The sequence below is a fragment of the Lissotriton helveticus genome, chromosome 7, assembly GCF_964261635.1.
Source record: "Lissotriton helveticus chromosome 7, aLisHel1.1, whole genome shotgun sequence".
NCBI classification, from domain to species: domain Eukaryota; kingdom Metazoa; phylum Chordata; class Amphibia; order Caudata; family Salamandridae; genus Lissotriton; species Lissotriton helveticus.
In genome coordinates, this window is record NC_136068.1 from 1,198,114,689 (window position 1) to 1,198,130,510 (window position 15,822).

The following is a 15,822-nucleotide window of genomic DNA, read 5'->3' on the forward strand; positions in this document are numbered from 1 at the left end:
CGTTACAGAGCGGCTTCAGTTATGACTTTTCTTGGGCCGCTAGCAAAACTGGTTGAAGCAATAATTAAAAACACATTAAATGGTCAAACGGATCATAATTTTGAAAGACATTGACAACATAATGGAATACCCTACACGATTGTGAAAGTGGCCACAAAAATGCAGAGACAGTTCGTCAAGGAAACATGAGTCGTTTATTCGGTCCAAGGACAAAAGTATAAACTGAACGACCTCAGCCACAGCAACTCTCAGACAGTGGCAGATTCACTCTCGCCACCGGCGCTCGCCTTCGAACGCTGGTCGCGGTGACATTCTAAGTGATGTCACCGCGAGCAGTTCCATTGAATGCGGAGATGCCGGGGGGAAAGAAACAAGGTGGAAGATACCACACATCCCCCTTCCCTGCGGAATAAAACATTTAACTGAACAAAAGAACCGTGTACTAAAAAGAATCACATCATCACATACTGTTCGAAGTGACAAGAGAACAATTTACTAAAGAGAATCACATCATCACATACTGTTCAAAATGTCTGGGGGGTCTGGTCATTCTCCGGCTAGACCTTCCACCTGGGTGGGGGACCGGCAACTGTTTCCTGGAGGTTAAACCTTTGTTCCCCACAGCATAGCCTTCATCCTCCCCTTCTCTACAGGAATCCTGCCCGGGTGGGTGAAATCTCACTACTCTTCCCAGGTTCCAGATCTTCCTCTCCTGGATCTTCACAGCATTCCTGAACAATTTAGTGATCTTGGTAGGCCTACTGTATCCTGACCAACTTGCTCTGCCAGTGTGTGTCCTGATCTTTATGTCATCCCCTACTTTAAACCCGGCCTCCCGTGTAGTGTTGAGCCTGTCATATCTTTCTTTCCTCCCCACCATAGCTCCTTCCTGCTTCACTAATCCTTTCGCTTCCTTGGAGTGATCTGACCATCCCTTGTGCCACCCCATCCACCCTGGTGATAGTTTGGTGTTAGGTATTCTTGCTCGGAGCAACTCGAATGGGGTGACTCCCGTCGTTTGGTGCGGGGTGAATCTGTACGCTTCAATCCGCCTCCATACTTCTTCCTTCCAGCTTATGCCACTGGCCTTGGCTAACTGGATACTCTCCTTGAGGGTTTTGTTAAAGTGCTCGACCATGCCATTGGTCTAGGGGTGATACAGAGCACAACATTTGTGTGTAATTCCTCTCTCTCCCAGGAAGTCTTCCATCGCTTTCGAACATAATTGCACCCCATTGCCCGTGAGTAGGCTGCTGGGTAATCCTTCCCTGACAAACAACCCTTGAAGGAACTCAATGACGACCTTGGTTGTGACTTCACTCACCAATTTCACTTCCGGCCACCTAGAGTACATATCCATGAGCACCAGAATGTACGGTGTGCGCACTTCTCCTGTCAATGGACCAACAATGTCCAACGCTAATTCTTCCCAGGGTCCAGATGGTGGAGGCCTGCACACCATTGGAGGGGTCAGTTGTTTCAAGACTTTGTCACTGATGCTGCACGGAACACAGTCTCTTACTTTTCTTTCAATAGCAAGATCCATGTTTGGCCACCAATAGTTTTCTCTGAGCCTTTGTTTGGTCTTGGTGATGCCAAGGTGGCCATCGTGAGCCATTTCAATAAGGTTCCCTCTCACAGACGCGGGTGGTACTAATCTCGTCCCCCTGAACAGGCATTCATCGACTACGGACAGCTCATCCTTGACAATCCAGAATGGCCGCAGAGCCTCATCTCGTTTATCTTCGTGTTTCCATCTGTCTTTTACTCTTTTGCACACCTCATCTAAGACTTCGTCTTCCTTCAGTGCATTTTTCCATGTTTCTTCTCCTATTGCTCTCTGGATTGCGCAGACATTTTCCATCTGATGGTCATCTACTTCCTCCTCCGCCTTGTCCTGCGTTTCATTCGCCTCATTTTCATTTACAAGCCTTGACAAGCAGTCTGCTGCAAAGTTACGCGTACCAGGACGTACTCGACGCGAAGGTGTATTCCTGGAGACCGACCACCCAACGCCGGATCCTGCTGGAGATCGCATCTAGGCCCTTCTTGCTGAAGACCTCCACCAACGGCTTGTGGTCAGTACGAAGAGTGAACTGTGTGCCCCACAGGAAGTCTGAATTTTCCCAATGCCCAGGCTACTGCTAAAGCTTCCTTCTCGATCACCGAGTAGTTGTTTTCAGACTTCTGAAGGGATCTTGAGGCAAAAGCTATTGTTTCTTCTCCGTCCTTGCTTACTTGAGTGAGGACCGCTCCTAGCCCTTTTGTACTTGCGTCGGTGGTGACTACTGTCGCACGGTTGGGTATGTACGACTTTAGACTGGGTGCTTCTGCAAGTGCATTCCTCACATCTTCGAACTCTCTCTGACACTCCTGACTCCAGTTGAACACCGTCTCTTTTTTAAGTAGCAGCCTGATAGCGTATGTCCTTCCTGCAAGGTTCCTTATGAATTTGCCGTAGAACTCCAGCATTCCCATAAATGACTTGATCTCGTCCTTGCTTTTCGGGGGCACCAAATTTACAATGGTGTTCTGGAGCTCCGCTTTGGGACGGATTCCTTCTGCTGTCACCTTGTGCCCCAAGAAGTCCAGTTCTGCGCAGCCAAATACGCACTTTTCTCTCCTCACGGTTAGCCCTTGCGACCTAAACCTTGCCAGCAATCGTCTAAGTCTCTCATCATGCTCCTCATGGTTTTTTGCAAATACAAGCACATCGTCCTGGTAACATACAATACCAGGAATTTTTTTCAAGATGTTCTCCATGAGCCTCTGAAACACGCCTGCCGCCGAGACTAACCCGAAGGGCATCCTTTTGAACTTGTATGCGCCCATGGGCGTCACGAACGCTGTGAGTTCCTGTGACTCTTCGTGTAGCTTGATCTGAAAGTAAGCTGAGGTGAGATCAAGTGTCGAGAATACTCTTGCGCCCTCTAGCATGCTCATCATCTGGGTGATGTTGGGTAGTGGAAATCGATCGGCCACGACCTCTTTGTTCAACGCTCTCAGATCAATGCACAGCCGAACCGACCCATCCTTTTTCTTTGCAGCCACGATGGGTGCCAGCCATTCCGTCGCTTCCACCGGTTCGATGACTCCTGCTTTACAGAGTTTCTCGAGTTCTGTCTTCACCTCTTCTTGGATGGCAATGGGTAGCTTCCTGACCTTGGCCACTACCGGCCTTGCGTTTTCTTTCAATTTTATCTTGTGACAGTAGTTCTTCAAACATCCGAGCTCTTCTCTGAATACCTCCTTGAACTCTGTCACTAAGTCTACCTTTTGCTCCTGTATCTCCTGTATTAAGATCTGGGGATTGCTGTTGGGATTGAGATAGACCCCCAACTCCTTCTGTGCCTGCCAACCCAAGATGTTATCCCCGACTGTAGACACATACACCTTAGACACTGTTGTCCTGTCTCTGTATTCAATTTTGTCCCAAAAGTAACCTTTCATTGAGATGGGGCGACCAGCATACCCCCCGGGCCTCACATCCATTTTCCTCAAGGCTATCCTCCCCTTGGACACACGGGAGAATTCTTTTGCACTGATGATTGTTATCCTAGAACAGGATTCAAATAATGCTTCCAAACCAGTAGCCCCCACTTCTATTGTGTCTTTGGGGCTGCAGACCTGACCTTCATCAACCTGCACAACAATCTCTTCGCATGTAGTGTCATTGAGGCCGTGGATCGGACTTTCACTCACTCGCACAACTATTTCGTCACATACTACGTTCGTCCTGTCTCTACTCTGTCTACTGAATCCCTGACCACTCTTGCAATACTGCCTGAAATGACCTTTCTTTCCGCACTTGTTGCATGTGAATCTGAGGGCAGGACACTCTTTGTCATTGGCCAGATGCCCCTGTTTGCCACATCTATAACAGGTACCCTTGAATGGTCCTCCCAATTTGTTCTCCTTCTGCTCTTTACTCACTATTTACTGGCCCTTGATCACAGACACAGCCTCACATTCGGTCACTACTTCATTTACATTAGGTTTGTCTTCGCTTCGCTTCTCCCCAGTGTCCTGCTTTATCTCACTGTAACATGTGCTCTACTTGTTTTGCTATAATTAAAACCTCCCTCAATGGTGGGTCATCCTTCAGCCATAACTCCTCCCGTACACGCTCCATTCTGCAAGCTAATACGAACTGGTCCCTGATCCTTTCCTCACTTGCGCCACCAAACTTGCTTGTTGCAGCTACTCTTCTTAACTCAGAGACAAAATCTTCAATAGATTCCCCCTCCTTCTGCGCTCTTTTCCCAAAGTGATATCTCTCCATTATGGTGCTTGTCTTGGGGAGATAGTGTAAATCTAATTTCTTCAGGCTTACTTCTAGTTCATTGAGACCCCTTGCTTCCTGCGTCCCTAGATCTGGGAGGTGATCTAGAACTTCTTCCCCTTCTGCTCCTAGGTAATACGCCAATAATGCTACCTTCCTTTCTAGTCCAAGGTTTGGCCCACACACAGTAGAACACTTTCTTCCACTTTTTTCACTGGATAGTAGGTTCCCCGGGGTTAGTCAGGAAAAAAGGTGGAGGCGTTACGCTCTGCATGGTACAGTGTCACTGAGATCTATGGGTATAGAAGGTATTGTGCTGGGTGCTATGGGGTATAAGTAAGAAATAGTACTATTCACAAACCCAGCAATAAAACAAAGTACACCCACTTCCACCAAAAGGTTTCTGCACAGAATCAACAATAGCTCTAACTTTACAGACTACATTCATTAAACATTTAGAACCACTAGATGGCAATGGCGTGCAAGCCTTTTCACTCAGAGGTGAGTTATACACAAAAAGGTTGCGCTTTCGTTAATCGTGAACAGAATGAAACCGAATGGAGGTGGAAAGTTCACAGTTACACTTCTTTGCTACGATGTAGGTGTCCAGCACAGCCCACACCCCTGTGAGCAGAATGCCGAAGGATACGTGGGGGAAAGCTCAAATAAGGTTCCAAGTTGCACAAAGGTTGAAATTCACAATGCCGATGCGGTTTCAAGACCCGTGATGTGCTGGTCGCAAAGGTTTTTTTTTTTTTTTTTGAATCCCCGATGTACCTGTGAGTTGTGCGCTGCTCACACCGCCCGTCACCTCACTACCACCAGAACAGGGCGTTGATATAGTGACTTGCGTCTAGGCGCGCGCTAACGGGTTTATGAAGTGGGCAACGCAAATATTGGTGCAGTTGCAAGGTTTGTCAGGCAGACATCACGCCGCTACCGCCTCTCATCCATGTAGTGCCAAGCTCTCCTCAGACACCTCAGGCAGTCCAGTGCACGACGATCCCAGCTGGCGCTCCACCGCACGGTTGTCCGACTCCCGCTTATTACAGCCGCTCCACACGCTTCCGTGACCCCTGTCACAATTCGCACACAGTCTGCTCTTGAATCGTGGTATAGGCACAGCGCACCTTCAGACAGCTAGCACTTCCAGCCGTTACCTTTATTTTCTTTAACTGGTACTTGACAACCCTCGCAACTCCGCTGCCGCTCCCCTTCAAGATTCTTTCGCAGCACTTCAGTCTGCCTCGGAAGCGTACAATTTCTCTTCTCTAGCTCGTTGCGCCTTCCGATCTCACGGGCGTGTTGAGGTCGCAGTTTCCGAATGACCCTCGTCGCCAGTGTGAAAGTGGCCACAAAAATGCAGAGACAGTTCGTCAAAGAAACATGAGTCGTTTATTCGGTCCAAGGACAAAAGTATAAACTGAACGACCTCAGCCACAGCAACTCTCAGACGGTGGCAGATTCACTCTCGCCACCGGCGCTCGCCTTCGAACGCTGGTCGCGGTGACATTCTAAGTGATGTCACCGCGAGCAGCTCCATTGAATGCGGAGATGCCGGGGGGAAAGAAACAAGGTGGAAGATACCACAACGATGTAGTGGTGGTCGACAGAATGGAAACATGGAATGGAGTTGTCTGTTATTAAACAAAAGCCTCAATTATTTTTTTTTTATTTCATTTATATTATTGATGTTGTGGCTTTGACACAGGGAACACATTGCATTTTTTCCTTTTTAAATTATTGTGTTTTGGGGCACTCCGGTCCTTGTTGCTGGATGCATGTGGTTTCACTACTATAGATAAAAACTATTCTCCCCTTAAAAGTGGAGTTCATTGTGTTTCTTTTATTGTTTTGTTTCATTAACCCTTTCGGTGCGGCGGCAATTCCGCCGCAGTGCTAAGGGGGTGGGGCGGCCGCGCGGCGCTCCGAAGCTTATGACGGAACCGCTCAGTCATGGCCCTCGGGTGGGCTGTGCTGGTGACGGAGCGGTTTCGTCATGGCCCGCCTGTTCTTTAGAACGTCAGCGCAGGCGCGAAATCAGTGCCGCGCAGGCGTGGCGAGCGGGCCATGACGGAACCGCTCCGTCACCAGCACAGCCTACCTGAGGGCCATGACGATTTCCTCTAAAGCCTCAAATTACATCTGTACTGTAGTGCAAGCACAATGGTATCTCAGAAACACAATTTTACAATTAAGAGCTATTCATGCAGGTGATATGTTCTAGTGGCTCACTTACTCAACATGGTGCAAAAACTCTGAAATACTTAAAGGCATGAGGTGGATATAGAAAGATATTGGATATTAATTACAAGCAGCAGGGGCGGCTCTAGGCTCATGGCGGCCTTGGGCAGGGAGCGTAGGTAGGGGGCCCCGGAAGAGGGGGTCGGGGCGGAGCCCCCCGGAGCTCAGGAAGGTGTTTTAATAAAACGTCCTGAAAAGGCGCTAGATGACCAGCACCTGCGGCTGCTCCTACCCTTCTGAATTCGTCTCAGAACGATAACATTTAGGAGGAGGAGGGTATATTGTGACACGATGTGAGGGACTGGCACAGACGGCTGCAGTGCTAGGGCCACGACAGGGGCCCCAGACCCACAGTCCCCCACAGAGAAAGAATCAGTGCCCGGAAACATCCTTGCCAGGGACAGCCACAAGTATCATTCTGCTCATGGATATCATAATTTTTTTGTTCTAGTTTATGGTCGTCAGAGCCTGTTTTACCTAGTGCAATAGCAGTACTCTGACCAGAGGATTCTCCATCTTTAGGTTTCCCTTGGGTGATAAAGTTCAGGATTGCTCCTTCCTGTGACGCTACAAAAGCCTGCTAAGCCGCCTTTCTCTTCCGTTTCGAATAACCAGATTTGTGTACTCGAATTCTTTTCATTTAGCTTGCAATGTTATATACGCCTGTACCAGCGGGCCAGCATTGGGTAGGGAAAAAAAGAAGCGAATCAGGAACCAGGAGGGATGCAGGCGCGGATGCCAGTGAAGGGGGGGTTCAGGGTGTTTGGAAGTGGAACAGACTGCCAAATCCCTGCCAGGGGCCGCCACGCAAATATGTATCCAACCTCAGAGGATTATTATATTAAGGATATATATTGGCGTGGTGGCCCCTGGGGTTTGGTGGCCCTGTGCAGGTGCACAGCTTGCACATGCCTAAGGCCGCCCCTGCAAGCAGAACTCATAGGGGACCCTATTATTAACTTCTGGACTGTACCGAATCAAATTATCAGACTTATGCACCACAGCGGTGGTGGAACAGGCGCATCTGCTCCATTCATGTTCCACAGAACAAAGTGGCTGGTCCGGTTCGCTTTTTTCCAAGTTTACGCCCTACCCAGCCTGTCAATGCTACGTGGGCCACAATTTGTTTAGAAATTATTTATTTTTCTTTTTTAGACATAGGTTTCATTGATTTCTCATATGGCATGAAAAGCCCAATTGTCAAACAGTTGGATCAACCCACAGACATCAGTGTGCACAATATATACAAGTGACAACTTAATTCAAATCACAAAATAAATCACAATAAATTCTCAAAAATTGGAAACACCAAGAGCCACATTACTATATACAAAGCACATTTAGACATACAAAACATTCCATAAAAGCACAGGCCTGTGATAAGGAAGAAGGGTGCAGCTGGGAATAAATAGTACCATTGTCCCTGCCCCAGTTGTTCAATCCTAACAAAACACCTTTTCACAGGTTCTTTGAGATAGGCAGGAAGTCCGTAGTATTTGTTCATTTCCGCCTATCCAATGGTTTACAATTCAAAGGACAGTGTTGCTTTTATGGAATGTTTTGTATGTCTAAATGTGCTTTGTATATAGTAATGTGGCTCGGTGTTTCCAATTTTTGAGAATTTATTGTGATTTATTTTGTGATTCGAATTAAGTTGTCACTTGTATATATTGTGCACACTGATGTCTGTGGGCTGATCCAACTGTTTGACAATTGGGCTTTTCATGCCATATGAGAAATCAATGAAACCTATGTCAAAAAAAGAAAAATAAATAATTTCTAAACAAATTGTGGCCCACGTAACATTGACAGGCTGGGTAGGGCGTAAACTTGGAAAAAAGCGAACCGGACTAGCCACTTTGTTCTGTTTAGCGCTTGTTGAGGTCCAGGCTGGTCAGGGATAGGACCCAAAACCTTCTTTTGTTGACCATTCATGTTCCACAGCATCTAAAAACTCGGAGATCCTTGTTTCCCTATTATTTGTAAGTCAACATAAAAATGTAAACTGTCCCAGAGTTCGTGGCTCAAGTTTCAAAACCTTGGACATATACATCATCCAAGGCACTTCAGGCTTGCTCAGAAACAGCACCGTGGAACAGACAAATCTAGTGATTGCATTTTCCTGGTTTGAATGGATGTGGAGACTTGTCACTCAAAATATTTCAGCAGCATCAAAACAATTTGTGCCCCAATGTGGCTATGGATTATTTGTCTATTAACCTGTATGTCATGGAAACATCAATAATCATAACATGGATGCCCCAAACCAGAAATTTAATAAATACACTTTAAAGAACACATAGCTTCGGGGTCAAGCTTTCAAACAAATCATAAAGGAATACGTAGTGCAGAGTAAAATTAATTACCACAGCACAGCAATTCACCTTTTTCTGTGGCCTGTTTCTATAGCATCAGTTGTAAATATTTGCTTCAAATACCACGAATGACCATTTTAAATCTCACACACACCAAAACAACAGGATGTCTACCCTTATATTTGTCACAACACAAGATTAAAGTCAATGTAGAGCAGAGATGGTAAACTATAGTGCTACATAACACAGTTTCTCCTGTAAATTCCCACAGACACAAATATGGCACAAATACCAATTACAAACAAACTTACATTGCTACAGAATCAAATACAAACTGAAAAACATTGCTGCAAACTGAATTGATGCAAACTCTGCCACTATATACAGGCAACCATTCAGTTCATGAAAAAGTTCAGAAACATTAATGCCCTGCCTGCAGCTCACAGCATGAGGAACATAATGGGTGTCCTATCAGTCTTAAGGGGGTGCCATTGCCAAATACAAGGCTGCGTGGTCTTGATTCCACCGTATGCCTCTATCACCCACCTACAGACACCCCCGTCCCTCCAGCTCCCTCCTTGAGTTTTTTTTCATACGTGCTTGGTTTGTCACGTTATTTCGTGTTTCTCTTTCTTTTCCCCTTTTGTGTTTTTCTCTCTATTGTTGTGGGTCAAAGTCTAATGAGGAAAAATAAGTTCCTGTACAAAAACATTAATCGCTGTGGGCCCCACCTGCCACCACTGGATCAATGTAACCACTTGGCCCCACACATGAACCATCTAACCTGAGCCTAGTCCTTCTATCACAGTAAAAGCCACACTTGGCTAGCAAACACCCATCAGTCTCCTCAGCATCCAGAGAGTGTGGTTGCCAAGAACATCGGATGCATTGGGCCTCAAAAAATACCACCACGGTTTCAAGAGTTTGCTTGAAAAGTGTGATGAGTTTCCCTTATTTTTCTGGTCTTTCTTTCGAGTCTATCGTAAAATGAGCAGAAAATGAAAACATGTGCCCCAGTTTCCTATGATTGCCCCTTCCACAGACTAGCATACTCCAATCTGCTTCCGAGATTCCGAAATCTAAATCTTATGCACAAAGCTTGACTTAAGAAGGGCGATATGACATGCTCACGTTTCGAAGCCTGGGTCAAACTTCAATTCGTTGGTAGTTTATGGCCAGCTGAGGCTCAGATTCTGGGGTTTAGAGCTCTCTTTATCTTTTTTATTTCACCTCGTTTTCAGAGAGCAATATATAAACTGTGCTTGAGTCAGGCACCTACTAAGAGGACCTGTGATTATTCTCGTGGTACATCAATGGCACAAATCATGGGTCATTTAATTGCTGGACAAGAAATGAGTCTGAACTAGAAATCGCGGAAGAGTGACAACCAAAACATGAAGAAGGAATTTGAGCGCTACACAACAACATTGTTTAAGCCATTGTTCTTTGTAAAGCCTTGGAATGCATTCATTTTGACTTTACCTAAATACAGATCTGTGAATTAAAAGACAGTTCTGTTGATTAGTGTAACAACCTATGGTCCAGTTTTAAATATTGCAATTTATCCTACAACCTCTCATGACAAAGCATACGCATAGATTGTTTTTTCTTTCATGCTTGTGTTGACCGCGCCACGACGTATGGCATTTTTCTAAATGAGAGCAGGAAGGTCCCAAACGCTTTCCCAATTTGATCAAGTAAAGAACTCGTCTCATAAGAAGACATCTCGGTGTACAGGCATTTCTCATAAATAAGAGTAGTCAAACTACCCTTGCTTGCTAAAGGGCTCCAAAGCTTTTGGATGCAATCATTAAATAGCCCCACCAACCTTGTAGCCTATTTGTTAGTGTTAATTTGCAATAATGTTATAGCTGTGTCGTCGGGCCCACAATTCAGGACCCTTTAGAATCTCTTTAGTTTTTTTCAACATACAAGGGGTAACTTTTAACTTTAAATGTGCCGCTACTTCGCCATGTAGGGCAAGCTTTTTCTCTTGTGTGTTGATGGTCTTATATAAACAACTAATAGGATTTTTAAATTATGTGGAGCGCTTCATTTGCCTCTTAATAAAATCTGGACATGCTGAGACCAATTTCAGATTTTTGTTGGTGAAATGCTTGCACGTCCATAGAAATCTGGATGTTCTTCCTAAAACACTTTACATACACGGTCTTCTGCTGAATGAACATTTTATATACATCTTTTACTGCACTGTATATATGTTATTCATACCAGAAAAATGAATTAATTTACAAATACAATTGATATTGATTACATCAACCTAGGTGTGTTTACCTTTTTTCTTTTTATTTATAAATGCTGCTAAAGTAATTATCTAACCCCGACAGTACCTGCCTTACCTTTGATGTCATATTTTTCAGGTCAATAAAAACAGAATTCCTGAAATATTATTGACTTCGGTATGGTACTCTTTGTTCTGTAGCATTCATTTTTTTACATGAATCACTTTTTATTGCCATTTAGTAATCAAGACAAATGCACTGTGCATAAATAAAGAGCAGCCTCTGTCACTTTGGCAGTGATTTTGCCACCTCTGAGGCCTGGGACACAAAGGTAGTGCCAGGGGTGTTAAGGGGCAAATCAGGGGTCGTTCCTGCAACGTCCATGACTGAGACCCCAAAGAGTTGCTTATAGGACAACGTGGGCAGGGGCACCCAAAGTGTGCCCCTCTCTAATGGACTAACCACTTCCTAGCACCGATTTATGGTCAATTTGTGTTCTACAAATACACAAGTGATGATATCAAAGGTCTGTGTATCGCACAAGATTAATGTGGGTCCTAAGTGCAGGAGGGAATCCATTTTTTGTGAATTGCCTTTCAAATTGGTGGCGGGTGTAATGCAAGCCAACCGGGCCTCTCGTAACCTGAGAGCCTGGTATTACTCAAGTACATAAAATAAAGTCATAATACAAAAAAAACATAGCTGTACCTGAAATTAGGTGTACGTTTAACTAGTAAGCCGTGTTATTACTAGCGCCTCTAACATGATAGAGAGCCCAGTTCACCAGTTATTAAATAATAACTTGTTTATAATATAGCGCCTCATCCACACTTCTCTTTCTAGGCACTGGATGGATTCTACTGCATCCACATGTTGAATATGTGTTTTGGGACATTGGACATCAAGTGACCAGTAAAAAAACACAAATAATGGCTTCAGAAACCACTTCCCTTATACACACTTGGAACTTTCTCCAGAGCAGGTAGTTCTACTGATTTAATACATAACTTACAGGACATGACAGAATTCGGCCAGTAAACTACCAGGTTTGTGAAGGTGTAATAGCTACCAGTCCTGACAAGTACAACTCATCAGGAGTTAGACTAACGCATTTCAGCAATGCAGTCGCACCACTGTGATAAAATGCATTAGTCACGCATATTACAACTCCTCTGATGACTCCAATCTGGGTCGAGGTGCTCACACGTCTGCTTGCTATGAGTTGCTGGCTTCTCCAGGCAATTATGAGCCCAGCCACACCTGGGCTCTTTGTATGGTATTGGAGGCGAAGTGCCAGTCACTGATACTTTGTAAATATTACATTTCAAAAGTGAGGCTTTCTTTTTAAAAAACAAATTGAACAGTTGCCAGTCGGCCAAGACAGACAAGCAACCCCTCTGAAGAACACTGGAGCGAAGCGGGATTACCTGTCACTGGGGCAATAACATTGCCCCGCGGTCCTAAGAATGCGGCTGCCCACGGTGCACGCATTAGTCCCTGTAAGAGGGTGCTCCCCTTGGTGCCGTATTAGACACATCCCCACGCCCTGTCGTAGGGACCCTCTCCTTTGGGAGTCCTTCCTACATTCAGCGCCTCTGGGGCATCATTTCCGGTGCCCAGTGGGCTGGGGACAAGTATGTTATACCTGCCCCCACCCACTTGCCATCTTCTGTCCCCTACTGGGCACGCTGTCACCCTTTGATACTCTTACCCTGAGCGCCGGCGGGAGGGCTGGCTAATACATTTAATATAATAATGTATACATATGTGTTGCAGGATTGGTACGATGGGTACCCTTTCAGGAGTACAATAAGGGTGCATTATGCCAAAATCCCAGGAGTCTTTACGGCAGGACCATGGTTGAAAATGACAGCCCCCCGCTAGTCCTTCGGGCGGTTGTAAGCCTGAGCTACTAGGGGCTTGCCTGGCTATGCTCCTCCCCTAAAATGGCATGAGTAAACGTTATGGACTAGGGGTCCATGGTATGTAAGGGGGTGTCATGACGTACCTGAGTGTTTTGAGAATGAAGAGGAGAATGAGGATACATTGCCCCCTTATGTCTCTCCTAACGTCTATTTCCAATCTTCTTTAGATAAGGCGCTGGATATTGTTGACGATACCTTTAAGAATACCAACTTCCTGAAGACGCAGGCACATCACGTGATGATGTCACGTGGACCTATCAGAGCCCCGGATTGAACAACTGAAGCCTACATATGCAGTTCTCTGACGAACAGATGGCATGCAAGAAAATAGGAAGACAAAACAAAGGAAGCTGAGGAAGAGCCGCCACTTGAAGGTCCTGCTGTCGTAGAAGTCCTCGTCATGCCAATACCCAAGAAGGCCAAGGAAGAGGACGTGGACACAACAGCCGCAAAGAAACAAAGCGGGAGCCGGACCCTTTCCAGCAGAATGTACATTCCAGCCACGGTCCAGGAGAACCGTGGCTTACTAAGGTACGTGCCCGTTTTTGTACCTTCTTTTCAAAACGGGACATGCATCCCGCGACCCCCGACCTGGATATAGAGAAGGGAAGGGAAGCAGGCGTTTGTGGGGCTAAGTGCAGTGCAACGTTCTGATACAACTTGAACAACGCTAACATACCTGTGCAACACTGGTGGTGGTGCATTTGTGTGATTGGTACCAACCCCCTCACAGCTATACCCACAAGGACCATATCTTCAAAAGGCTGTATTCCTAAAGCCTTGTTTTTTTCTCTTTTCTCTTTCTTTTTTTTTTGTTTTCTCGAGAACGGTTTTCACCAAAGATCTAGACGGGAAGTGAGGAAACCAGAAATATCCCAAGAAACTTCTATTGGTCCGGAGACTCCAAAACCATACAGTCATAAGAGTAGAGATATAAGAATGAGATAATATTGTCTGTGTACACCCACTGGATAAATAAATAAGAACTGAATTACAGTATCCCGCCTAATCATTCTGTTCTATTTCACTGGGCGATAAACCCCACATAAATGGTAGCACCCATTGGGTTGGCCAAGGTGCAGTTTGGCTCATCAGGCAGGCATAGCAGCTTAGGTTAGTCACCACTGCCTGCCCTTGGATCGCCCGTAGGTTAACCCACCAAGTTGACATAATCCTTGTATGTAATAAACCTGCAGCAAAAATTTTCCAACATAACTTGTGTGGACTGTTCATTTTGCGTAGCGCGACTAATTACTGGTAAGCGGGGGGCGTTGCCGATATCGGCACTATGGATGTATAGGATTCATTCCATTGCCTATCTCGTGAGACATACGGAGTCTCAGATATCCGATGGCTGGGGCCTGCTAGCACTCTGTCCCTGGGACACAGCGCCTTCGCGTTCTCGTGCCAGCCGCCCGGTGGCGTACCGTAGTCCGCCACAGATGTGATTAGTAAAGTGTGCTCTTTAGTTATATGTTTTCCCTACCCTTAAAAGTCCCACTACCTATGGGTTGAATGCCACCTCCCACGGGGTCATTGGAGGTGGGCGGGGAGTTCCTCCATGGTCTATGCAATTTGCAATGTTCGAGTGGAAACTATACCTGCTGGTCTCCTTTATCTTTTTATATATAAGACATCTAATTATGGAGTATCATTGACCTTTTGCAGATGGGAACCCAATGTTGACAGCGTATAATATTAATACTCCTGATGCTCTATTGTTCATGTGACTTTGTCCACCTGTGAGGTCCCACTCATGGGAATATATAACCTGTATCTGTTTCTTTTTTTTTTGTTTCTTTACACTGCAATAAAAAGTTTCTTGGAAAAAAAGTCCAGGCCACTCAGGGTCACGTGAATCCAGCATCACTAAAGCATAAACAAACAGTAAGCGCTGGGTCCAGCCTTTGGATCAATGGAACCTTCTATTGATTTCCAGAGTTGAAGGTGGGAGCTCTCCGGTTGTTTTTTCCTGCTTTCTGCAATTCCCCCCAGATACACTTAAAAGCACCAGAGACGCTCACCAGACCTGCATCATTCTGCTGAGCACTCAGACGATCGGGCAGACCAGAGGCTGGTAGAGCGGTGCCAGCAGCAACAATACAAGCAGCTGGCATCTCTAACTGCGAGTTAGTTATATGCATGAAACCAGAGGTGCGTGTGTACCAGATCCCCCAAGGAGCAGCAGCCAGGACTACGGATCAGATGGTAGAAGTGGACTGGCACAGCCTGGGTGGCATCCGGAGTGGCAGAAAAAACAACCAGGGGAAGGGGTGCATATGAAGGATGAAGGAAGTTGGGTTATCATCACAACACTGACAGTAGAGCACAAATCAAGCTATGTAACAGAACTTCAAGGGAAAAGGACCATCATACAGAAAGTAGGGGTGTGATAGGGGCAGTCACAGGCTGAGACATAGAGTCCCCACTATGGATGTAAAGAGCTGCCTACAGATGAGGCAGCTGATTTTGCCATAAAGTGAAATGGGGCAGGAATCCTGGGGAAGTAGGGGGACTCGACCTAAGGCAAAACTACAGCGGTGTGAGGAGCAGTATCCCAATTGTAACTGAAGGGAAATTGTGAGGCTAGCAACCACTTATAAGGGGCAGGTAACAATGCCACAAGTTCGCAGGGGTACTCCAATAACGGGCGCTAAATGTGCAACGGAACGCGCAGGTTGACAATCATGATCCAGGCGTGATGGATTCCAAGCTAACATCAGAAAAACAAAGTGTCCGAGCAGGATGTAGCCCTAGGTCAATTGATTTGTTGTCCTGAACCCAAGGTCCACCTCCTCCGGGGATGAAGCATC

General features: G+C 45.8%; 1 protein-coding gene across 2 annotated transcripts in view; it reads right to left on the minus strand.

Annotated features, from left to right (window-relative positions):
- Nucleotides 1-15,822, minus strand: part of ADAP2 (ArfGAP with dual PH domains 2) — a 267,951-nt gene that overhangs the window by 238,004 nt on the left and 14,125 nt on the right. The window lies entirely within an intron of this gene.